The sequence below is a fragment of the Tupaia chinensis genome, unplaced genomic scaffold, assembly GCF_000334495.1.
Source record: "Tupaia chinensis unplaced genomic scaffold, TupChi_1.0 Scaffold000335_1, whole genome shotgun sequence".
NCBI classification, from domain to species: domain Eukaryota; kingdom Metazoa; phylum Chordata; class Mammalia; order Scandentia; family Tupaiidae; genus Tupaia; species Tupaia belangeri.
In genome coordinates, this window is record NW_006159829.1 from 2,212,755 (window position 1) to 2,238,684 (window position 25,930).

General features: G+C 57.3%; 1 long non-coding RNA gene across 1 annotated transcript; it reads right to left on the reverse strand.

The window, feature by feature from the left end:
- Nucleotides 1-9,876: 9,876 nt before the first annotated feature.
- On the reverse strand, nucleotides 9,877-25,924 carry LOC102481970 (uncharacterized). Its single transcript, XR_335090.3, has 3 exons — nucleotides 25,784-25,924; nucleotides 13,342-13,430; nucleotides 9,877-10,765 (listed from the first exon to the last, which is right to left on the reverse strand). It is a non-coding gene; the product is annotated as an uncharacterized LOC102481970 (long non-coding RNA).
- Between the last annotated feature and the right edge of the window lie 6 nt (nucleotides 25,925-25,930).

Below are 25,930 nucleotides of genomic sequence, written 5' to 3' on the forward strand. Positions count from 1 at the left end.
GGGGAGGGATGGCGGGCTGAGGGTGGGTTTGTTTAGAACGACAAAGGCCTTGGCCACAGACATTCTCGCTACCTGAAATCCAGCCCCTGCCCTCCGCCCAGTGATGGTTTCTGTTTCAGGAGGCTGTTCCGCTCCATGAGGGGGCCAGGCCAGGAACAGACCTGAGCCCGCACTCATCTCCCTGCGGCCGGCCTTCCTTGCCCCTCAGCCCCTGCACCCACCCAGGCTCCTTGACAGCAGCAGGCAGGGGCATCTCACCCTCTCTGCTTGCCTGCCTGCCTTCACTCGCCTAGGACCCAGGGGCACGGGCACCAGCTGGCCTCCACCTCTGGGGTTCCCCCTCCCCTGCTCCTCTGCCGCCCACACTGCCCACTGTACAGATGGGCCTCCCTGGATCCTGCCAGGAACCCAGCCCTTGGCCTTGGGTCTGCACCACCAGCACAGGGCCATGGGCAGTGGGGCCAGCTCCTTCCCAGCGTGCCTGCCCCTCCTGGCAGCCCCTGCTAGCTGCTCCACACTGCCCGTCCCGCCAGCGCCAGTTTGGAGGACCCATCTCTGTGCTAGTTGGAGCGTGGATGATGAGGTCAGGGTGAGGCCAGCCTTCCACCACGTCCACTCCTGGGCCCACACACCCAAGTCAGGCCCACCCCTCCCTGTAACCTGCTCCGTCAGAGGTCGCCTGGTCAGTGCAGACTCCTGGGTTGACCTCCGCTCTCTCCGATGTAGCTGGCCTCACCCCTGTGCACTGCTGGACACTGGTCACCACCCCTTGATGAGCCCCGGTCATCGGGCCTGATGTCCCTTAGTCTCCCTGCTGGCCCAGGGCCTTGGACAGGCAGCACAGAGACGGGCTCAAATAGGCCGAGAGCGTGTTCAGGGACGCGACCCAGTGAAGGGGCTGTGGAGACTGGGGGGCCCTCAGAACCTGTGGTGGAGGGAATAGTGACCCCCACATTCATGTCTCCTGGAACCTCAAGTGTGAACCAGTTTGGACATGAGGTCTCTGCCAGTGTCACTACCTAAGTAAAGGTGACCGTCATCTGTGGTGGGTGACTCCCCCCAAGAGAGACAGGGAGGCATGCCGGGGAGAGGACCTCGCCAAGGTGGAGACCAGACTGAGGAGGGCCAGCTGCAAGCCAAGGAGCTCTGCAGAGGCTGGGGCCCTGAGCCTCCCTCGGGCCTTTGCAGGGAGTGTAGCCCTGGGGCTCCTCATTTCGGCCTTGCTGTGGGTCCAGCACTGGGAGAGAGGCTCGGCCACAGCCTTGTCCCAGCGAATAAATGCACACGTGAGCAGGCAACCAAGCATGGCACCCTGGCTGCACACTTCCAGGGGGAAGAGCGCTCATCCCGCCACCACTGGGACCCCAGGCAGCAGCAAGGTCTGAGGGGCAGGGCCGGGGCAGGGCTGGGGCAGGGCCGGGGCAGGTGAGGCCTCTCAGCAGGCGCAGATGCCCTCCGGCTCCCACAGCCCAGGTGCTTCTTGTCAGGCTGTCTATCTCGAGGCCTTGAGCACCTCCCTGAGGTGCTGTCCCACCCCCGACGATGCCCTGCCCTCCCAGCTCTGAGCAGGTGGGATCCCTCCACTTTCCTCTCACTCCCCATCTTCCCCGTCTGGCACAGATCAGTGCACGGGAAGTCGCCCCTGCCTTGGCCCCCGTCCCACCCCTGTGCAACAGCCCTGGCTCCCCCACTCGATCACCTGCCATGCCACGCTCACCCTTACCGCGAGGACTCCCTGGGCACAGGGCCCTTGATCGCTCTAGTCCTGCGGTGCCGGATACAAAAGTGGGCACACGTGGCAGGTCTGAATGTAGCTATGCCGTAGGTCTGAAAGACAAGAGTTCGAAGGCTTCGCAAAGACAATGAGAGAGAGCCCTTCAAGAGTTTGGACACGGTCACGTGTAGAAGTGGTAATTTGGTCAATAGAGAGTTAAATTAATATGCTCGGCTTGTTTTCTCACTTTCTCACTCTCTTGCTGTCTCTGGTGGGCACATGCTCTATGGCAAATTTTAAAAGAAGAAAAATTAATTAATAAAATAAGCTTTAAAAAAATACAAGGAAAGGAAATCTGGAGGACGAATTCACAAAAGCACACCTATCATGAGCTGAGCACCTACTACGTGTCAGGGACACTCCTCCCAGAGGGGTCTGGAAACCTCGAGGCCAGCCTGCAGGCAGAGAGGGGCACAGGACTCTGGCCAGGTCCTGGGAGCTGCTGCAGGGCCTCCCCGGGCTGTGGGTGGCTTCTAAGTGTGGCTGCTGCCCTTTCCTCCTCAGAGTAGCTCAGGTTCCACGTGCCTGGCAGACAGAAGCAGAGACTAGAGCCTGCCAGTCCGGGCTCGACCCTGCCTGGGTGACTGTCATGGGCTGCTTTTCTCTAAGTCAAAGGGGAGTGGTCATCCCTTGGGTCGGGGTGGAAACTGAGCCTGCATGGTCGAGGACCCCACTCGATCCCACCCGGCCAGACAGAAATCAGAGGAAGACTCCAGAGAGGACTGCTAGGACTTGGAGCCCACGAGGGGTTTTTCTTACAGTCATTTTGAACCTCTTGTGATTGAACCCTTTCTAAGGAAGTGTAAGCACCACCTGAGAGCCCATGCGGGCCCTGCCCCCAGCAAAAGCGTTCCTTAGGGCATCTGCTTGTGGAACAGCAAGCTTTCCTGGAACAGGCCAACTGCTTCTCGGGCCCTGATCACTCCTAGAGTCTTGTTCATCTCCATACTGGTCGGGAAGTCTGGCCTTGTCACCTCCCCAGGCTGGCAGCTGGTGAGAGATAGGCGTTCCAGGTCAGATTTCCCAAAAGCGTGTCAGCCCTGCTCTGGCTTTTACTGCCCCGTGCAAACTAAGACCTGCAGCACCTTCTCCTTAAGCAAACGCTTGCCACTGCTCAACTGCTGATGCTATTTGGGAAAAACAGAAACATCAGAGATGCATACAGCGGAGACATGCCAGGAAGCCCTTGGCTTCTTCGCAACTAGCAAAACTCAGCAGAACTCAACACTGGTATTTGAGGAGACAGCTGCAGGTGGGTCATGGACTCATTTCTGAGTTTTGGAATCACAGTCTGCATCCTTTGTCTACTATGTAATCCGCACCACCCTCCCTGACGTAAGAACAAATATCCCCATTCTACATGAGAGGGACCTGGGGCTCTGAGCTGGCATCCCACAGCAGAGGTGACAGCAGGTCATGTTTCCTGGTTACCTGCCTTATTTCAGGAACTCCAGGAGAAATCTCCCTCTGACCCCCACAACCACCCCTGCTCGTTCCGCTTCACACAACTGAGGGCAGAGGAGTCCCGTGGCAGGCCCAGAGCCAGAATCCCAGCCCCCACGTCCACTTGTGCACAGACCCAGGGACCCCTCGGTGGGCAGCAGATGAAGTGCCGAGGCTCTGCTGGTGGGGACTCCTCCCGCACCCCTCACCACACCCTGACTGGAAGCCCCTTCCCTACCCTGGACTCCCTGGCTTGGCTCCCTGGGACCCAGTTTCTCCAACCGCCAGGACACAGGGTCGGCCCCGCAGTGGCTAGTTTTAGCTGCCAGTTCACTGCGAACGGCCCAAGACCTCAGAGTAGGTGCCTCCAGCCCTTTCTGTATAGCGGCCCATCCCCCTGCCCTCCCCACACAGGCCCATGGGCCGAGTCCCCGCCGAGTGCACTTGGGGTCATGCACCTGACAGAGTGGGCTCGGGGCCCCGGATGTGGCTTGCAGGGATGAATGAGAGTGCACAGGTGACCGAGTGAGGGGGCGTGGGCTCCTCCTGGAGGGAGGCGTGGCCACCAGGCCGGCTGCAGGTGCTCCACGTGACGGACAGCACAGAGCCACTGGTCTCACCCCACACAGAGCGGGACTGCTTTCCTTCCACCCTCCTGTTCCCCACAGAGCCGCCCTAGTGAGGCTGTGGAAACCCAACTCCAGCCCTCCCCAAGCAGAACTGAGCACAGGGGCGGTCCGAGTCCCACGCCAGGCTGTGCCCCGGGGCGCCTGGGCAGCAGCAGGACCAGATGAGGGGACTTCCGAAAGTCTGTGGGAAATGGAACTCAAGTACAAGTTTATGACAGTGCAAAAACTTTTCGAAACCCACACACAGCTTTTTCATAAGATGTGTTTACGTGAAATCTTCGAAGTTTTGACGACTTGCAGAATGAGGTTTGTAGAAAATGTCCCTGAGTCCTCAAGAGACCTGCAGCATTCCCCTCTGACCCCAGCTTGCATAATGGCCTCTCGGCACTGACCGGACACCACCAGATGCCAGGGTGGTGACCGCTGCGTCCCCCTCCCCACCTGGGTGCCGGGAACAGCTGCCCACCCAACAGCAGCCTGAGGCTCCTTGGCTGGCGTGAAGGGGGGATTCAGGCCTGCAGGGCCAACACAGAAACCGCATCGGGACACCGAGGAGTGCCAGGGCGGTAGTTTAAGATGTGGGTGCTGTTTGTGAGCGATTTCGTGTGTTTTATTTTGAGGCTCTTGGACCAGCACCTGAGGTAACGCCTTTGACCACCTGCCCTGATGGCTCCAGCCCTCCGACTTCACAGCAGGGCCTGTTGCTCCTGCTCCGGGCAGCCTCTCAGCACAGAACCCTGTGCACTGGGATAGCGGTGACTAGAACTCTGACCTTGTCCTACTGCCCCCATGGGGGGGACAGAGGTGCTGGAAATTCACTACCCCACTGGAAACTCCGTGCTCCAAAGAGCTGCTGAGGAACTGGGGGCCCCAGAGGCCGTGTTCACCAGACAGCGGCTTGCAGGAACCCCAGCGGCCTGCAAACAACACAACTGAGGCTTGCTCTCCTTCAAGGATGTCCCGATGTCCTTGGCCCTGTCCCCACAGCTGCCTTCAGATGCTAGGGCTCCCCCACTCCTACTCATCTCCCTCAGAACGAGCCTACCCCGAGCCTATTCAGGGAGGGCGCTCTGATCTCCGTGAAATGCCCACCGGCGTGGCAGGAGATCTGCTCCTCGTGGTGTGCAGGTGCATTGTAGGCTCCCTGACCTCAGCGGGCAGCTCGTCCTGCACTGGGTCCCCGGGAGCGCCCGAGACAGGAAGTGCAAGCTGTGTATTTGGGCGGTGACCCCCGGAAGCAGGAGGAGAGCAGTGTGGCAGCCCGGGCTGTCCATGACACAGTGGCCACCCCCTGCCTTGCCCAGACTGAAGGGTTTCCTGGAACGTGGCACTTTCGGCACTAAACCACAGCCCGTCTGAGACAGATCAGGACAGTTGGTGACCCTGTTCCCCCGATGCTCCACACAGAGGCAACAGGCCCATCTGCGGGCTCTGGAGGGATGTGCAGAGCTGGCCGCAGAGCCGTCCCCACAGTGTGCACAGCACTGTCCCTGGGCTGACGCAGAGAGCTGCTCTTGGGGCCTCACATGAACCCTCCTGTGCGTCTGTCCTCCAAGGGCCTTCGGAGAGGGCACCTCTGGCCAGAGAAGGCCCCCTGGCATGAGCAGACTTGAGAAACGTCGCAAGGACGTGGGGCCATCAGCCATGCCTGCTGCACCTGGCTTCCGTCAGACCAGACAGCGAAACAAGCTGGGAGGTCGCTGTCATGGGACTAGCCTGCAGCCCTCTCCGAACTTGCTTGGGCCACCTACAAACTATCCTGTGAGGTCGACTTATAAAATCTTTCATTTTAGTCTCTCCAACATCCAGATAATTCTTTCCATTTTACAAATAATTACAGTTAATAAGCACCTTGGTGACCGACGTATGCATTTCCCAAAGCTACTCTGTGCCAGACACTCTGGTCTCCTACCAGCAGAACCCTTGCATTATTGGGGATGGCAGTGTGCCCAGCTGCAGGATGACAGTTCTAGCCTTCTGTGAAACAGGAGTGAGAGAGGAACCATCAGTGAAGCTTCTAGGAATACTCTTACGCACTATTCTCTTTCTCCTTTCTCCTGCCTGCTCCCTGGAGTTAGGTATGATGGCTGGATCTGAAGCAGCCAGGGTGCATCATGAGGTGACAATGCCTGAGCCTCTGGTGACATGAAGCCCTACCTAGCTATAGGCTACATTGTTCCAGGTCTTTAAACGTGAGGGAGAAACAAACTCGTCTTACTTAAACCACTGTTGTTTGAGGGCTTTGTCATACGTTGCCTAATCTGATCGTAGTTATGGAAAGTGCCATCCTTACCTCCGCTCTACGACAGTGACAGTGACTGATGTGCACCCGCAATACCCCTTACACGCATCGGCGGTGCTGCACTAGGGTACGTGGGTGGTCTCTGCTCCTGTTCCCTGGCTCTCAGCTCCTCAAACCCTTGGGCTCTCCAGGGTGATGATGAATGCTGGGAAGTGACTGGGGCAGGAGGTTCCAGTCTCCCGGATCAGGGCCATCAGGAAGTGCCCCTGCCTTAAACCTGACCACGGCCGGGAGCTGGGAAACGGCTCATCCACCTTTGTTCTTCACGGCTCTCTGCAGCCCTGCTCTTTCTGTAAAACCCACCTCTCCTGCTCAGCTCCGGAACACCCCATTCCTTTTACCCACATATGCACTTACTGGGTCACAACCCCTAAAATCCCAAATAAAGCTTTTTGTTCCTAACAGGTTCCGAGTCTGAAATGCACTGACAACATCGTTACCCCAGTCTACCGAGGTAGAGGCTCAGAGAGATGGAATGACCCGCTGAGTCGGAAGGTAAGGCAGGCACTGACAGTCTCCTACCCTTCCTGCCCCGGCCCAGGCGCCAAAGGAGCGAGCACCCAGTGGAGGAGACGACCCCTCATGGGACCCCTCATGGGACCCCTCATGGGACCCCTCATGGGACCGTAGGAGCTCTCCTGGGAACGGGCGAAGTTTTCTGACTCCCTGACAGCCGTGGTGCCAGGACTTGTCTTCTCGCAATCTGTTCAGTAGTCATTTAAATGCTCCGGGACTGGTGTCCCCGTCCTGCAGTGTGGTGGCCTGGGGACGAGGCGAGGTCGGGCTCCCAGGGCCCTCTCTGCTCTTCTGTGGGATCCTGGCACTGTCCTCTCACAGTGTTTTTGTTTATTTTTAGCCTCCTTCTCCCCGCTGGGGTTGGGAATGGCTCAGGATTGCTCCGTGAACCTGTCCAGGCTGGAGGAAGGCGCTCTGCAGTCTGAGAACCTCCTGGATCAGGCAGGGTCCCTGACCGTGAATGTGGAAGCGAAAGAGGAAGCGCCCTTCTGCTCACCTCCCTGGTGAGGTCGGCTTCCTGGCTTTGTGCAGACCCTGCGGCCCGCCCTTCCCCTGGGGCACCCGCCAGACAGCCCAGCCTACCTCAGCCCACAGAGCCACCTCGGCCAGCTCCCCCGGAAACAGGGCGTCAGGCTGTTTTCTTCTCTCTTTGAAGCATTCTGGCTGCCCCCCGGGGGGCTCCCCAGAGGCAGCCTCCTTAAGCAGCACTTCCCAGTCACAGGGCCCAGCTGGGGGCGCTGCAGGTGGCTAGGAGTCCTCCCCAGCAGCAGGAAGCCAAGAGTCCAGCCCCAGCCCTATCCCCTGGTCCAAGAACTTGTGTTTAAACAGAAGCGTTCTTTGTTTCCAAGGAAATCTTCGGCCAGTCCAGGTGGGGACGGGGCAGAGAGCCAGAGCTCGACCCCCTGCCTCCAACTGCCACAGGCCCTGGGATCTGCAGAGGTCCTGAGCCCCAGAGCACAGGCCTGCCTGGTCCGACCATGGGGTGCCCCTCACTGTCTCCTGTAATCGTCATAATAGAACGAGGGTCACGGCAACTGCGTCACCCCTTGGCAGCTGCCGCCACACCTCACAGCTCACCCACACTCAGGTCTGACTCCGTCCCCAGTGCCCTGGGACAGCACTGACCTCCCCCCTGCCCTCCAACTCTGCCCCTACCTAGAGCCCACTTCGTGAGGTTTCACAGAATTCAGTGAGGTGGTGTAGACGGTGCGGGAGGCACTCAGAAGCAACAGACGCAAGGCAGTTGTGAGGACACTGCAGGCGCTCAGTAACGGCCCACTCGGACCGGACTCTTCTCCCTGGGGCTCAGGCTCTGCCTTTGAGCCTGGCTCTGTCTGCAAGGAGCCAGGACCCACCCCAGGGCCTCGGTTTCCCCACCCGTGAGCTGAGGGGCTGAGCTCGAAGCTCTGCGGGCCCTGTGGTGCTGATGCCGCCACCCCGCCGTCAGACCAGGCCAGCCAGGTGCTGCCCAGCCCTGCTGTAGGACTGCGGGCCACCTCGTCCCTCCCGCCCCAGTTCCTTCTTGGTCTGGGAGGGTGGTCACATGTTCTGACACCAGGTGGTCTGTGACCGTCCTGCATCCTGGCCCTGGCCACAGGCAAGGTCACGGGAAGGGGGTGACGATGGAGGAAATGTCGGGAAGTGGACCCTTGAGGTCTCTGAGGCGGTGGCCTCGCTCTCTCTCGGCCCAAACCTGAGGAAGTGGGGAGTGTTGCAAGGGGAAAGCAGAGGCCGGGACAGCATGGGGCTGGCCTTCATCTCCACCCTGGGGGTTCTGTCCCCGGGACCGGGGCAGTTTCTGGAGACAACACTTTCGATTGTCACAACTGGGCGGGGGGCACCACAGCAGCTGACGTTGACCAGGGACACTGCCCCACACTCTGCAGTGCACAGTCAGCCCCACAATCCAGCCCGAAATGTCACATGTCAAGGTGGAGAGACCCTGGTCTACCCCAAACCCTGCCTGGCCACTGTCACCACCTTCACTCGGGTTTACCCGGTCTCCGGTACCATAGGTGGAGCATCCCTAAAGGGAGATTCGAAAGCCCAAATGCTCCAGAACCTGGAAATCTGTGGACCTACATGGCCTCAGTGGGGATCCAGCCCAGGGTTCCTGGAAAGTGGAGTCACAACACTGCGGAGCGAAGTGGTAGGCAGCTCTCTCCAGCCCTGGCCAAGGCCTGGGAGGCTGAAACTTCACTTAGGCTTGGGCCCCTCCCAGTACCTCACTATGTGCGGACAAATCTTCCAAAATCCAAAACGTTCTGAAATCTGGAACACGTCCGGTCCCACCCGTGCCAGGTAAGGGCCCGCCTTCAGCCACCGCGACGGCTCTCGTCCTCGGGCACCGTTCTCTTCTCCTTTACTTCCTTGGCATCGTGAGGAGACACGTGTGAGACAAACACGGCTTCGTGGAAATCCCGAGGTGAACCCCGTAAACCCACTACCAGGCCAAGAAAGAGACCTTGGCCTCGGGACCACAGCTTCCGCCGGCTGCAGTCAGGCCCTGCCTGCCTCCAGTGGCCACAGCCCAGCCCTCGGGCAGCCTCACCTGGGGTTGTTCGCCGCTGTCAGCGCCCCCTTACCCACCTCTAGCAATCGATGTAAGCCAGTCCTTTTAAACATGATTGAAGTGGCTTTAAAGTCAGGTGGAAACCTCAGGCACCCCTTTCTTCCTTTTTTTTTTTTAAGAGGTTTTCGCTGTAGGGCGCATGCGCTCGCCAGACAGACAGACAGAGACAGAGAGACAGAAAGCGAGAAATCACCCCCAGGGGGGATGGCCATGCCGCAATCCCTACTCCTCCATTCTCCTCTCGGGATCTTGGGCACGCACGCACACACGCCCGGCGTGAGTTTTAAGCCACCGGCTCCGGGACGCGAGCCACGGTCGACTACGTGGGAGTCCAGCGACATAGCCATTACGCTAACTGCTGGTTCCCTCAGCATATGGTTTTAAATCTTTCTGTTTTAGAAGCGTTTTCTGGGCCAGTGGGTAGTGCCTGGCTAGGGCAGTGGGATTCCACGAGGTTGACAGTGCAGCGCGACTCCCAGCCAGCAGCTGGGCCCACGTGCATGTGCTCCCAAAGCCCCAGCCCGACCATCCTCGGGGGCATTTCTCACTTTCTCTCTCTGTTTCCCCAGCAAGAGCGTGTTTGCTGGCAAATTTTAAAAAGGGAGAAAGAAGTTTTCTGAAGTTATGGTTGTTAGTATTACAGTCATTACTCAGTGTCCGAGGAGGACTGGACCCCGGACCCCAAGGACATCCCAGTCCCCGGATGCTCAAGTTCGTTACAGAAACGGCTTAGTACCTTACCCGCGCACCTCCACTATGCCCCACGCCTACTGTCACAGCCTCCCCAGCGCGCTTACAGCCCTGCACACGCTGCCACCTGTGTATTTGCTGTCGTCACGTGTGTGGCTTTTGTTTGCTCACTGTAGGGTATCCCCCTGAGGGATGGTCACACCACAATCCCCTCTCCTCCATTCTCCTCTCAAGATCTTTGGCATGCACAAACACCGGGCTGCTTTTCAAGCTGCCGGGTCCAGGACTCGAACTGCACTGTCAGCCCAAAGGGGTTTAGCGCCTTAGCAGCCACGGCACCCCAGTATTACTTTTCTGTTTTAAAACAATGTTTCCTGTGGAGGTTATTGAGCACGAGCCTGCTCTGCTTTGCTTCTACCTAATGCGGGAGCTCCCCGTTTCCTGAGCATACCCGTCGCCCTGCTCCAGAAGGCACCTGCCCTCAGGACAGACCAGCTGCAGCCCCGATGCGCAGGCAGGCACCAGCCCGCTCGTCCTCTGCAAATGCTTGAGTGTCCAGCCACTGTCCAAGCTCAGGGGCCTCCTCACCCCAGTCAATAACCACAGGGCAGCCCCCAGGCCTGCCCCATGCCCACAGGGGCTCATCTGCCCTTGGCGTGGCACCCGGGGACCCTCAGAAGAGCCCTATTGTCTCTTCCTGTCCCCTTCTTTGTCCTTGTTCACATGGTGCTGCGCTGAGCGGCCTGCATCCTCCTGGTGTGAGCCTCGTGGTTTCCCAGATCTCCGGCTGCTCAGACTCTCCCATCTGGCCACAGTGGGGCGAGTGTTCAGAGCTCTTCCTGGGAAGAGAGGACAGGGCACTTCTCAGAGGACAGAGGGCTGAATCTGGGCCACTTCAAACATCCAGGCCCTGGCACCAAGCCCACCCTGACAACCCCGGGACAGAGGGAGGGCAGACACTGGGGGTCCCTTGGGTGGCCGACCCCACCCGACCCCCAGGCACTCCACCGGGGGCAAGTGGAAGAAGACACTCACTCTCTAACAGGCTAAGAGCCAAGTGACTCGCCCAGTGGCCAGCAGGAAGGTGCTGGCCGGAGTCCAGGCCGGGATTCTCAGAGTCGGAGCAGGCTCGTCACCTGCTCCTCGCCAGCTGCGGAGGACTGAGCAGGCCCCCAGCCTTTGCTGGTCTGGTTGTGGCTAATGTGGTCCCTGGCTAACCCCCCAGGGCAGGCACCTGTCCGGGAAAGCCCAGGCCCTTGGCTGGAGCTGGCAGTGGGAGGTGGGGGGGACAAAGACACTCAGCTTTCAAGGGTGTCTGAGGAGAAGAATGCAGCGTCCCCAACCACCGGAGGAGGAGGAGCCTCTCAAACCGGTTCCCCAGGTCTGGCCTGGCCCTGGGCCCAGCTATGCACCCTCTTGGCCCAAGCCAGCTTTGATTTCCTGCTACAGTGGAGGAGGAATCTTGGGGCCCCTAAATTTGAATCCAGGCCTGCTGCCAAGGGCCACTGGTTGGCTCGCTAATGCTGACTGCACACCTGCTAGGGTCGGAGAGAGGTGCGGCAGAGCCTGGAGTCTGACCCCGAGTCAGGGGAGGCACGAAGAGCGCAGAGAGGCAGCGCCGGGCCCTCTAAGTGTTTGTTTATGAGGCAGAGAGGCTAGTCTCCCGCAGACGGGGACACTGAGGCACGAGGCAGGGTAGAAGCTGCCCAGGTCACACAGCCAGCGCACGGCCAAGCAGGCAGGGGGCCCAGGAAGCCTGACCCAGAGTCCATGGCAAACACATGAGATAAGGAGTGCGTTAGGTGCAACAAGTGGAGAGCAGAGAGTACCAGACAGAGACGAGGATGCACGTGTGCTCCCGTGCGTGTGTGCATGTGTGCACGCATGCATGGCTACACATACACGTGTGTGCACATGTGTGGGGGGGTATTTATGTTTACCTATGTGCAGGTGTGCGCGTGTGCACACGTACACAGGTGTGCATGAGTGTCTGGGGAGGCTGGCCGACGGCTTCTGGAGCACTGGTCCTGTGGGTGGCTCTGTCCCCCAGTGAGGAACTCCCCCTGGCCTTTGTGCCTGGGGTCCCTCCCAGCCTTTCCCTCTCTGCCCTCGGCAGTGCCAGCACCGGCTGGGGACCGGCCCGTGAGGCCCCATGCACACCTGGTAATCCTTTCGGCTCAGCTGGAGGGGCTAGTGGAGATCCTTGAGGACAAGACCAGCACAAGAAGCTTTTGCCGAGTGCCTGCCACTCCCTGAGCCTGGTGCCCTGGGGGTGTCTCACCGAGGCCTCCTGATCACCCAGGAAGTCCTCATCATGTTCACACACAGACAAGAAATCCCACATCCTCCACTGAGGAGGTCAGTGGCCAAAGTCCCTGAGACCCGGCTCCCTGCTCCAGAGGGGGCGCTCTGCCCAGGCACCTGACCTGGAGGCCCAGGCCATTCTGCTGTGGCCAGGCAGACGGGCCCACGATGGCCGGCCGCTCGCTCTCACTGGCTGGTTCTGGTATGCAGTCCCGAGTGCGGCGAAGCAACCACCCAGAGGCAGACGTCGGCTGCAGCATCCACAAGGTGTGGCCTGCAGCGCCGTGCTGAGAGAGCGGCCTGTGCAGGACTTCCGCTGCCTCTAACGCTGCCCTCCTCTCGCCCCAGCCTGGCCTGGCAGGCGCAGTCCTTCCCACCTCCTCCTGGCCTCCAGTGGCCACGGGGAGCCTTGGTCCTCTGGGCTGGCTGCCTTCCCCACCCTGCCAGGGCTGGGCACAGGCTGGAGGTGTGCGCCGTGGAGACAGGGGCAGGCAGGAGGGGCTGTGCTCTTCACACAGGCAGAGGTGAGGGCCCCAGGTGGGGAGCCAGGGCCAGGTGGGGGTGTCAGCCTTCACCTACCAGGGACCTGCCACAGACTCACCCCAGCAGCTGGATGTGGGTTGCGCCTGGATGGTTTCAACAGAGAAAGACGTGCAATGTGGAGACACCCCCCTTCACTCCTGGAGGCAGCGGGTGCTAAGACTGCCAGTGTAGACAGCCACACCATGGTGCACGCCGCACAGACTCGGAGGACGTGGGCCCTGAGCCCACCGTCTCTGCAGGTGCTTGTCTGTTCGTTTGGTTCAGGTCAAACCCAGGCCTAACACACAGCGGGTACTCGATAAGCATGCTCGTGCATGAGTAAGCGACAGGGTGAGGGAGTGAGGAGAGGGCCATGCCGTGTGCACGGTACGCAGACACGTGACAGGGTGTGAGGAGAGGGCCACGCCGCGCGTGCACAGGTACACGGATACTGTTATAGTCTACTCAGCGAGAAATAAGAGGACATCCAGCCAAATTTATTGGAGTTCATTGATTAAGCCGGCGGCACACGGGCAACTCATGTCTCCCAAAACCCCGCAGCCCCGAGTGAAAGGAGAAGGGATCTTACATAGGCAAAAATTCACAGTCTTCTCTGGGATGACGTGACGATTCACGAGGACCAGGTGCGGTGGGCTTGGAAGGGCAGGGTGTAGGCTCCTACATGTAAGGGCAAAAGTAAATTATAGAAGCAAAACAAGCAAGCTAATCATTCCTAGGGGTATGCTGCATCCCTACCTAAACACAAGGGAATCTTAATGGTCTTCGTGGCCCAGGGCAAGGCATCTGGTGACAATTACATCACTAAGGAAGGTCTAGGGTGGGGAGTCGGGTCACTTAGCACAGACAGGAGGCGTGTTAGTCACTCTGTTTACTCTAGGCAGGAGAAACCAAGTTTCCAATACAGAGAGGAGTTCAAAATGGAGGTGCTCCTGCTTCAGTGCTTCACTACGTGACTGGGTGTGAGGAAGGGGCCACGCCGCGTGCACGGGTACACGGACACCCAACTGGGTGTGAGGAAGGGGCTGCGCCGTGTGCACGGGTACACGGACACCAGGCTGGGTGTGAGGAAGGGGCCGCGCCGCGTGCACGGGTACACGGACACCAGGCTGGGTGTGAGGAAGGGGCCACACCGCGTGGACACCCGACTAGGTGTGAGGAGAGAGTTACACTGCCAGGTGACAGCAGGAGTGCAGATGGCTGGTCTTTCTTTCACATTTTAAATGTGTTTGCAGAGTCACCTGTAACTGCTAATATCAGCAAAAACTCAGGTGTTCAAACCGTGCCACCACACAGAGCAGCCACAGGACATGCAGGGGCTTTTGGCTGAGAGCAACCTTGTGACCCTCACAGTCACGGCCGCCCACGTGACCTCTTCACATGGCCAGATAAGGCTGTGGCCCAGGACACACAGCCGAGCGTGGGCGTGGGCCTTTTCCCCTGCCCTCATTTCCCCCGCAGTCACGGCTGTCACATTGCCGGGACGGCGACGATGTCTGGGAGGGACAACAGGGAGGTGTGGGGGAGCCAGTCACAGGGGCCCTCGGTCGTGGGGACGCAAGAGGCCCAGCGCCCGGCAGCTCGATTGCTTCCTGAAGCCTTGGTCTCCCAGTGAGACGGGGCAGCGTGCAGACCTCCTGCTGCTGTGAGAAATAGCTCTGCCAGCCTCAGGCCTGGCAGCCACTGGGTGCTCGCTGAGGCCCCATTTCCTTCCCCTTTCCTGCCCCGCTGCTCACAGAGTTAAGCAAGACCTCACTGGTGTTTGTTTACTGGCTGTGAGTCAGAGCCCACAGAGCCAGCCAGCCAGGGCGGGTTCCCACACCCCCAATGCCGGCCTGGGGTGAGGGAGGTGGGGTATCAGAGTGCCTGGACATCCTCCATCAAGAACAGGGCTCCTCCCCTCAACCCTGGTCGGCCCCGTCCCGACTCTTACCACTTAGTGGCAAGCAGCCACTCCTCCATAAAATGGACAGGGCACTGCTCACCTCTCGGGACTCAAGAGGGCTTGCTCTTCTGGTGGGTGGCCATGCCCAGATGGGCCGCTATGCTCAGTCCCACACTCCTGCATGGAGACCTCCACTCCTGTGTTCTCACCCCTCCCAGCCTCTGTCTAGTCCCAGTCCCCTCTTGAGCAGACCTAAGCTGTCCCTGAGCAAAGCCAGCCTCCACTCTATTCTCAAAACCCAAAACAAGGGTCCAGGTCACAGTCACACCTGTTCCATTTCTTCGCTGTTTGCAGCGAAAGGGTACGTATGGGCTAGATCCTAGGAGAGCCAGAGCGCTCAAAATGTTCAACACCTACCCTCTGAAAACGCCTGGCACAAATGACCAGGCTCTGATCTCTGTATAAGCAAGTCATCCTCATCTTACTGAAAGGGCTCTAAGGACAGACTGAGTTATCACATGAAAGCCCTAGTGTCTAGCTCCCAGGAGACTTCGAAAACATCTGTTGGAGAGATGGGTGATTGGATGGAAGGATGGATGAATGGATGGCTAGGGGCTGGATGGGTAGAAGAACAGATGGATGGATGGGTAGAGAGGGATGACGGGTAGAAGGGTGGATGGACAGGTGGATGGACGAATGATGGTTAGATGAACAGATCGGAGGGCTGAGAGGTGGCATGGTGGTTAAGGGAATGTGACTCCCACATGGCCGACTGCTGTTCAAGTCCCAGTCCTGGCAGCTTGCTCTCTCTCTCTCTCTCTCTCCCATCCCCCTTACTCTATCTCTCTCTGGTCAAATTTAAGTAAATAAATAAATAAAGTTAAATAAAAATAATTCTTTGTTTATGATCAGTTACTGAATTAGGTTCTTGGTAAAAAAAAAAATTCAGAACACAAATTTGTGAGGGTAAACTCCATTTTGTAAGGGCAAACCTGGATTGTAGGTAGCCCTGGAGCTGAGGAACAGCTTTGATTTTTGGTAAAATTTGCACAGCTTTCTGATCAACCTTGCGCTGCTCTGAAATCTCATATTTCTCCTTCTCTGTGTCGAAGATCCACCTTCCTGGTGTCTGGGCTTCCCCAGTTTCTGTTTCTTGAAGTAAGCATGGGTAAGGTGCTTGGAGATTTTTACTTTGCTAATATCAGTTTTCATGGAGGTGGCAATGACAAATTTCTGGTGTGTTCTACGCAGTGGAACTCGATTGGGAACCAGCGGTCCAGTTCCAAGTAGCAAACCGCTGCTCAGCTGCTTCAGGAAAACCACTCTCTTGCCTCTGTGGCGTCCAATGAGGATGATCAGATTGGTCCCGGGAGTGATGCTGGCTCGCAGCTTTCTCACACGCTGACTGAAGGTTTTTGCCGTGGCTCAACAGCTTTCGAGGCACATCTTCAGTAAGGTAATACCTAGGCATTTTGCGCAGTTTAACCACCCGGGTACCCCCATTCTTGTCTCCACCAACTGGTTTGTGACGGTCATGAGAACCTTCTCCTTTTTCTTTTCTATCCTGGATTTAGTGGCCGAGTATTTCCTCTTGTACACGGCCTTCCTGGAATACATGGCAGACTGGGGGTATCTGCCGATGCCCCGGACTAGGACCGGGTTTTGGCTGCAATGGGGCTTCCCCTTCTTGGGCTTTTTAGCCTTGGGGTCACCCTTTTTAACTTTTCACTGGCATCAGCCGTCTTGGCTTCAGGTTTCTTCTCCTTAGTATCCTGCTTCACAGCTTTTTCACCTGCCATCTTGTATAGTGGGAAAGATCTAAAAATAATTCTTAAAAAAAAAAAAAAGATGAATGGATGGGTAGACAGGTTGGTCGATGAATGATGGTTAGCTGGGTGGATGGACAGGAGGATGGATGAATGGTGGTTAGGTGAACAGGGGGGAGGGCTGACAGATGGCATGGTGGCTAAGGGTACTTGACTCCCATGTGGCCAACTCTTGTTTGAGTCCCAGACCTGGCAGCTTGCTTTTCCTCTCTCTCTCTCTCTCTCTCTGTCTGTCTCTCTTACTCTGCCCCTCTCTGGTCAAATTAAAATAAATAAGTAAATAAAGTTAAATTAAAATAATTCTTAAAATAAAAAAGATGAATGGATGGATGGGCAGGGGGGTGGATGACCCCTTGTCAGCGACTCCCAGGCTGGTGGCCCTGTTCTCACCCTCGCCCGAGCACCTCCAGCCTGGGACTCATTTCATTTCTCCCCCGGACACCCACAGGCGTGGTCTCACACACACGCGGTGTGCAGCAGTGCAGACCACACTCAGAGAGCCCCGTGTTTGGTTTGATGCTCTGCCATCGCCGTAATGAAATTATCAGGCATTTCGGTTAAACCTGAATTTCGCAATGGGCAATGGCAGGGAGGGGGCAGAGGAGCCTGTGGCATGCATGCCTCTGCTCCTGTACCCCGTTTCCAGTGTCCGGCATGCCCAGTGGGCACAGAACTCCATGGGCCACAGGGCCTGGAGGTCAGCGTGTGTGGACACCACCCCTTCTGTCAGGTAGTGGTTAGTGCACACCAAGGGACTCCTGGCCAGCACAGAGGTTCGTGCAGCCTTTCCGTGTTCTGGTATCATCCACACACACTTGGGTGTGCAAACCACACAATACAAACGTGTCATTTTGACACAGCATGAGAGCAAAATACTACACACTTACAATTGGCATCCCCCAGGGCTGGTAGGAGGTGTGGTGGGGCATTGGGCTCCTACATGGCTGACCGCAGTTTGGGTCCTAGACCCTGGCAGCTTGCTCTCACTTTCTCTCTCTCTCTCAACTTGAAAAAATAATGATGATAATATTTTTAAAGTTAAAAAAAAAAGAAAGAAAACCAGCATCACCCAGTATAGAGATGAACAAAAACAGGATGCCAATAATTTTATTGTTTCGTTTTTCTTTACTTAGAACATTAAACTGCCATGTGGTGGGCCAGCAGTTGGCATGGCAGTTGAGGTGGCTAGATCTCACATGGCCAACTGCCCAATTCAAGTCCCAGAACCGGTAGCTTGGAAAACACGCCAGCACATGGGCATGCAAGCCCCAAATCCCGAGGAGAAGGGAGAAGGGATTGCACCATGGCCGTCCTCCCTGGCGGTACTTTCTCACTCCCTCTCTGTCTCTGGGAAGCGCTCGTGTCCCAAGGCAAAACAAACAAGCATGAAGCACGGAAGTCCAAAGGAAGAAAGCCCCTGAGGCTGCGAGTGGAGAACCTACCGGGGCAGTGTCCAGCGGTGTAGCCAGGAGGAACAGACCAGGGCGAGCTCACTCATCCTCCCCTCACCCCTGCCGCAGGCGCTGCCCGCTCTGGCCTGCCCTGGACAGGACACTGAGGAGCTGCAGGTCCAGAAAGGAGGAAAGGGCCTTGTGGGAGCCGGCAGTGTGACAGCCAGTAACAGACACTGCGGACCGTGAATGGACGCAGGGGCGAACTGTCACTAGCTCGGACAGGGCACGGAACTCCCTGCGCCTGCCTGCCTGTGCGCCAGTTTCCGGACAGGGCACGGAACTCCCTGCGCCTGCCTGTGCGCCAGTTTCGGCGTGAGAAAACTCAGTGCATCGCTGCAGCTCCAGAAGTCCGGCTCTGGCCCTCGTCACTTCCCGGCCACAGCGGCCCTGCGCCCTTCCGTAAGGATGGCGTGTGCGCCCCCTAGAGGCCCCGGGGAGGAGCATGCCAGCTTCCCTCCGCGAACCAAGCTCCGTCGGCCCCTCGGCCCCTCTGGGCCACGGCCTTGGGCGTTTGGGACGTGCACCGCGGGGGCTCTGTCCCTAGGAGGGAAACAGCGAGGTGTCCCGCGGCGCGCCTGGGTCATTCTGCGCGCTTACACGTGCACCCGCGCGGGTCACCCCCAGACGCCGAGGCAGGCCCGGGCGCAGCGCCTGGTCCCCGCAGTCCGCAACGGTGAGCACGCTCCGTCTGCGCTGAATCGCGGGCCCGGCTGCTCTTCCAGTCGTGTAGCGGTTAGGACTCCTGTGAGCTGAGTGGACTGCGCAGAGCTGCGGTGTAGACCGGCTCCCGGCGTTTTCAGAGCCCAGGATTCCTGCGTCCGTGGGGCCGCGGGGCGGGGGCCGAGGAGGGGGCCGGCACGACCCTGTGGGGACACTAGTAGGTAAGCTGTGTCCCCGCGGGGCCTAGGAGCAGGGCCGGGCCCCGCGTGTGGAGGCGCAGACCTGGCAGCCGGGGTCGTCAGATGAGAGCTGCCACGAGGCCCGGAAAGGCACACGCCCACTCCGCACGGACGAGCGACCGCGGGCGCAGGTGCCGGCCCTGCTGCGGCTGGAGAGAGCAGCAAGTGTGGCCGGTGTGCCAGCTGTGCGGGGACACGTGTGCCAGCGGGCTGCGGCCGACTGCCCCAAACACAGGGGTCTGGCCTGGGTGGCCTCTGCGGAGGACCAGGAGACAGCGGAGCGAGGGTGCTGTTCCTGTCACCTTTCTGTGCCCCCTCCTCCCAAATGTAACTTTTACCCACTCAAAAAATAAATTCACATTAAAACTTGGTCTTGCGAGGTCCTCAGGTCAGAAGACCGATTGGTGCTAAGATGGCAACGTGGGGCCAGCTGGGGACATTGCGGTTCCGGCGGGGAATCCCATATGGCCCACTTAGAGGTTCAAGTACTGAACCTAGCAGCTTGCGTGCCCTGCGTGTCCGAAATCCAGAGGGGGAAATAGAGAAGGGATTGCAGTGTGGCCATCCCCCTTGGGTGGGGGGTGGTTTCTCTCTCTCTCTCTCTCTTTCCCCCAGGGGGCACATACACCCTGAGGCAAAAACAAAAACAACAAACAAATGAAGCAATGTTGGCAACATTCCCCCAGGTCGCCATGTGGATTCTGCACAGTCCTGTCAAAATCCCAGCTGGCTTCCTTGAAAAAACTGACAGCTGAGAACTAAAATTCAGAGGGACATTCAGGGCACCGAAATAGCCAAAACTATCCTGGAAAAGAAAACAAAACTGGAGGGTTCACACTTCCTTACTTGAAAACTTACTACAGAGCTACAACTGAGACTGTGTGGTATTGGCCTAAGGGCAGGACAGAGCCAAGGCCCACTGAGGAACAGAACTGGAAGTCCTCGCACTATGGTCAGGTGGTTTTAGACAAGGACGAGAAAACAATTCAGTGGGGAAAATAGCCTTTCTGTCTCTGTCTGGTCAAATTAAAAAAATAATAATAACAAATAGAATGAAATAAGTAAAAAATGATTCTTAAAAAAATTAGCTTAAAATTAATCAAAGAGCAAAATGTAAGAGCCAAAACTACAACTCTTAGAGGAAAACGTGGGGTAAGCCCATGACCTTGGGTCAGGCAGAACTTCTGTGATGTGACGTCAGTAGCAGGGACCACAAAAGGGACAAGTAAGTGGGGTTTCGTTACCAGTGAAGGGGCCGGTTGGTGGTGTGATAGTAACTCCAGCAGGCCTGCGTGGGAAAGTTCCTGAGTTCACATCCTGGCACCTCCCCATACACGGGGCACCTGTGCATGCCACAACCAGGACCAGCTGGGGCCTCTGTTCATATGACATGTGCAGAGCCAACGAGGCCACAGACACAAAGCGGATCAGTGGCTGCCTGGGTTGGGGGTGATGGGGGAATTGGGAGAGGACTGCTAAGAGGGCCAGGCTTTCTTCCCGGCTTCTTAAAAATGTTCTAGAACTGATTGTGGTGATGGTTACACCACTCTGAATATACTAGGGGCCTTCAGAACGTTTGTGGGAAAAGACAGTCAAAATACAAGTTTAATTCGGTGCAAATATTTTGAAGTTCATGCATAGTTTTTCATAATTCATTTTCCATGAAGTTTTTGAAGCCCCCTGTACTAAAGACCATTGACTTGTACACTTAATTGATTGTTGTTATTTGCCAGAAAAAGTGTGTACTCTCCAGAGAGACAAACAGCGGTGGAGGACGAAAGCCTCCCATGGGTGTGGTCGTACTGCAAGCCTCTCTCCACGTCTCCACCCTGTCAGGATTTGGGGCTCTCGCAAATACGTGCCTGGCATGTCCTTCAGGCTGTGGGGGCTGGGATTCACCTCCCTTAATTACCAGGCAGCAGAGCTGGCCTGCACCGTGCACTCTGCATGGATGAATTTTGGTCTATGATTTCTAACTCTAAAGTTGTTCCCCAAAACCAGAAAAGGCCAGTCCTGGGAGAGTAACTCGCCCTACCTTGTTTTACACAGCAGGGTCAAGGTTATAGTTTGGAACTAGAGGAACTGTGGCGCCATGGACTCTGATCCAGGGTGGCTGTGACGGTTAACTGCTGCTGTTCTCTGCACGTACGAAGAGCCCCAGGAGGCCAGCAGGTGGTCTGGTGGCTGAGGCACTGGACTCCCACAGCCAGCCGCAGTCTGAGTCCTCGAACCGGCAGCATTTAGGCCCATGTACTTGTGTGCCCCAAATCCCAAGAGAATGGGGGAGAAGGGATTGTGACATGGCCATCCCCGTGGGGGTGCTTTCTCATTTTCCCTTTCTCTGTTTTTCTCTGGCAAACACACAAGCCCTGTGGCAAAAATAAATAAATAAATAATACATCTTAGAAGCTCAGTGGCTCACAATGGCAGGCACTGATACTCGCTCATAGAGCTGAGGGTTAGCCCAGGATCAGCCGAGCTGGTCTGGGCTCAGCTCTAAGCTGTAGCCACGGGACTCTGGTCTTCCTGGGACCACGGGCTGATTGGAACATTCCGCCAGAGGGACAGCAGAGCAGAAGAGAGCCCAAGCACACACGCACATCTGAAGCCTTTGCTCAGGTGGGCTCTGCCGACATTCTAGTCAAAGCAAGTCACATGGCCCAGCAGACACCCTGGTCAGGGAATATGTCCCCCTGTCCTAGCAGAACCACGAGGTCACATGGCAAAACACACTTCCAGGGAGAAGGGCAGCCTTGGGGCCGAGAATGCAGTCTGCCGGTTCAGCGAGCACTGGCACGCCCGGACATGCAGCCGTCTGCCTCGGGAGTCCTCAAAGCCCAGCTAGCCCTTACAGTGATGCCGTGAGAACCAGCAGATGGTGTGGGGCTGTGGGGCTGGACTCCCACATGGCCGACCGCTGGCAAGTAACAGACCCGGCAGCTTGAAAACCTCACTGGGCACAGGTGCGCGTGTGCCCAAAATCCCGGGAGAAGGATGGAGGAGACGGGATTGCAGTGTGGCCACCCCCTTGGGAGCAGTTTCTCATTTCCCCTCTCACTGTCTCTCACTGTCTCACTGTTTCTCTCCAGTGAGTGTGGACTCCCACATGGCCGACCGCTGGCAAGTAACAGACCCGGCAGCTTGAAAACCTCACTGGGCACAGGTGCGCGTGTGCCCAAAATCCCGGGAGAAGGATGGAGGAGACGGGATTGCAGTGTGGCCACCCCCTTGGGAGCAGTTTCTCATTTCCCCTCTCACTGTCTCTCACTGTCTCACTGTTTCTCTCCAGTGAGTGTGTGCATCCTATGGCAAAAAAAAAAAAAAAAAGTTTAAAAAGGGTATTACTTTGGGCCCGGCTGCAGCGGCAGGCAACACTAAGATGTACTTGCGGGCTGTGACCACACGGGAGGCCTGGGCTGATTCTCTGCTCCATCCACCTTGCAGCCCAGGCACAGTAGCATGCACCTGCAGCCAGAGACCGGAAGAGGTCAGGGCAGGAGGATCACCCGCTCAGACTGGCCTGGGTGACATAGCGAGACCCTGCATGAAGGAGCCAGGTGTGGGACACACCCACGGTCACAGCCGGGAGACTGAGGAGAGAGGGTCACGACATGGCAAGCCTCTGTCGTAAAAAGGGGGGAGGGGATAGCAATTGGCATGGTGCTTCTGACAGCTGGGTCCCATGTGGCCACTGCATGGTTCAGTCCCAAATCTGGTGGCTTGAGAAGCACGCTGGGGCATGTGCACATGCTTCTCCAAATTCCAGAGAGGAGGATGTCGGAGAAGAGATTGCGGCATGGCTGCTGCCCCGGGGATGATTTTCCACTTTCTCTGTGTCTCTCTCTGGCGAGCACATGCACCCTATAGCAAACTATTAAAGAAGGAAGAGAGGAAAGATGACTGTGCTAAATATACGTAACACAGAGTTAGCTACTCTAGCCATTTTTAAAGTTCATTTCTTTTTTTTCAGAGACTTTTTTGCTACAGAGCACATGTGCTGTCTGGAGAGACAGAGAGACAGAAAGCGAGAAATCACCCCTTGGGGGGATGGCCATGCCACAATCCCTTCTCCTCTATTCTCTTGGGATTTTGGGCACGCACACACACGTGCTCGGCATGAGTTTTAAGCTGCCAGTCGAGGACTCGAATTGCGGTCTACTATGTGGGAGTCCAGTGATGTAACCATTACACCACTCGCTGGTCCCCAAAGTTTATTTCTTAGAGAGAGAGAGGCACCCCTACGGGGTCTTTGCATACCATTCATTCTCGGCTTCACCACCCTTGGCACAAACAGGGGCCTCTAGGACACCCCCGTGGAGGCTCCTCCACCACCCGGCCCCTGTCCTGGCTGTTCTTCTTTTCCCTGCTGGGTGTCTGTAACATACATTTGCAGTAGGGCTTTCAAGATATAGGGATTTTAAATTTTTTTAATTTATTATTATTACTTAATTTTGTTAGGAGGCACAAGTGCTCACCAGAGAAAGACAGACAGAAAGAGAGAGGGAAATGAGAAAGTTAGCCACCAGGTCTAGAACTTGAACCAAGATCAGCCATGTAGGAGTCCAGTGCCCTAACCACCATGCCAACTGCTGGCCCCAGTAAGGGATTTTTATAGCATTTATATTTTAAGGATTTAGAGAAAATACATTTTTTTTACTTGATAAGAAGTAAATTTGTACTTAAAAGATACCAAAACATATCAACTGAGTAATTTTTTTACATAAAAAATTATCTAAAAAAACATTCTGCTTCCACTGGAGTCAAAACTGAGCAAAGTGTGAGTTAAATAGAGAGCAGGGTCTTCGGGGCCTGTTGTGGGCACCACGGGCCATCCCGCTCCAAGGAAGGCCTTACCTAGGACCTGGTCGGCTATGGGCCTTCCTACATGATCAGTCCCAGAAGCCCTGGTCTACACCTCAGGATTGTAAGTCAGGGGCTCCCTCCTGGAAAAGACACCTGACTGACTTGTCAGGATGTAACAGACTTGTCTGAGACGCTCGTTCGAACACATAGGTAATTCGTAAGAAGTGTGTAAAGGACAGTGACAAAGCCGCCCTAGGTAAATCGTGCAAGCTGGAATGACCGGCTTTTGGGCCTGTGGCTGAGTTAGAAAACTGTAAGAGCGAGAGTAAAAACGGCAGTGAACTGACGCGCAAGGGGACGAGTGCCAGTAACGGTGCCATTCCCACAGCCTGCGCCGGGACGGGGCCTGAGCTCAGCGGCTCCGACCTGGGCTGCCCACGCGGAATGAGCGCTCCCGGGGCTGAGCGGGCCGGAAGCGCAGAGTGCAGCCGCGGTGAGCCCGCCCTGGCTGGAGCCTGACGCCTGGCGGGCAGACTCGAGGAAGAGAAATCTCCTGTCACCTCTTGATCACGTCGTCTGCCACAGGGGCCGCCCCCCCACCCCCGTTAGTGCACGTGCCGTCGGGGCCGCCTACTCCGGTGTTTCCGTGGCATTTCATGCTCTCGCAGTACCGGCGCCCATCCACAGAGCTAACCCATTTCCCGAATTGAAGCCCTCACCCAGGAACACAGTCCCCTTCTGCTGCCCCCGACCACCAGCAGCCCCTTCTACTTTCCGCCTCCAGGAATGCGGCTGCTCTGGCAGCCTGGTGTCCTCCCTGGTGCTCTTTCGCGGCGCTGGCAGAGCGTCCTTCCTTCTTAGGGCCGAGCAGTGCCAGGGTGTCTAGACCACGTTTCGCTTACCCCTTGGGGCATGAGCGCCTGGGCTGCTCTGCTTTGGCAGCTGCGGACACGCCCCTGCGGACACGCCCCTGCGGACTCGCCGCTGCAACACCCGGCAAGTATCCTCATACTCTGTCCTTGCTTCTTTCAGTTGAGTGTGGACCCAGAAGCAGGTTGCGCCGCCACATGATAACTGCATGTGTGATTTCCGGGGATCTGCCACTCGGGTTCCAGAGAAGAACCCAGGGATCTCGAGGGCTTCACAGCCAGGACAGCTGTCCCTGGATTCCCACAGGGCAGGGAAGAGGGGTGGACCTCAGCTCCGGGGGCCTCCCTGGTCTGTGACCCAGTAGTCTGAGGACCAGCGGGCATGGGCTTGGTGTCAGGCAGAACCCAATGTAAATCAAGTCCCTGCCACTTGGGGACAGGAGGCCTCAGGGTGTGTCCATCGGGGAGACTTCAAGGAGATGGGGGCAGCCTTCCTGCCGAGCACAGGGCACTGCGAATGAAGGGTGTTTTCTAAGGGTAGGAGGAGCCCTGGGGACAGCAGCGTCTGGCAAGAGAGACGAGAAGGCTAGTGAAAATGGCCACACTGCTTTGGAAAGACGGGCTCTGGACATGGCCCTGGCTCCAAACCTCAGCCCTGCTCCTTTCTGGCCCAGCGACTGGCTCAAGGCCCTGCTTCTTCCCCTGTGGACCTGGGCGGGGGGGCAGCGTGGGGTGGACATGGGCAACCTTTGTCTTCCTGTGGACCTGTACCTCCCGCAGTATCAGGTGCTGCCAGCAGGGGGCGCGGCCCACCCGCTGCACGGGCTAACAACAAAGCTGGTCCCCACAGCCAAGAGAGAGGCTGAAGGCAGCTTTGAAGCCAGGTGCCCCTCTATCCACAGGTGTCCCACCAGAGCTCCTGGACACAGCAGGCCACCGGGCTGCTAACCTGTGTGCTGAGCAGGACCAGGCCCCAGGCACAGCATGGAGGGGGTGTGTCACTCCCCAGGATATCTCACAGGGACATCGGCAGCACCAGCCTGCACTGCGGGCTCTGATGGTAGTAAGACCGGTGTCCTGTGCTGACATCTGCTAACTCCTCCCTGCAGCCCCGGGAGGCAGGCAGGACCATCCTCACCCCGTCTTACACAGGCAGAAGCTGAGGCACAGAGAGGCTTAGGAACTTGCCAGAGGTCACACAGCTAGAAAGTGGTAGCACTGGGACCTGAGCCCAGGAGATATGGCAACAACCACACTCTTACCCTGATGCCTTGTACCTGGTAGGAGCTGCCCAGCTTCCTGCCAAGGTGGGGTGAAGGTCAAGGAGGAATTATCCAGATGAAGAGAGGGAGGAGTTCCAGCAGAGAGAGCTGCATGACCCGAGGTCCAGAGGCATGAGAGCGTGGGCAGGGGGCAGGTCATTC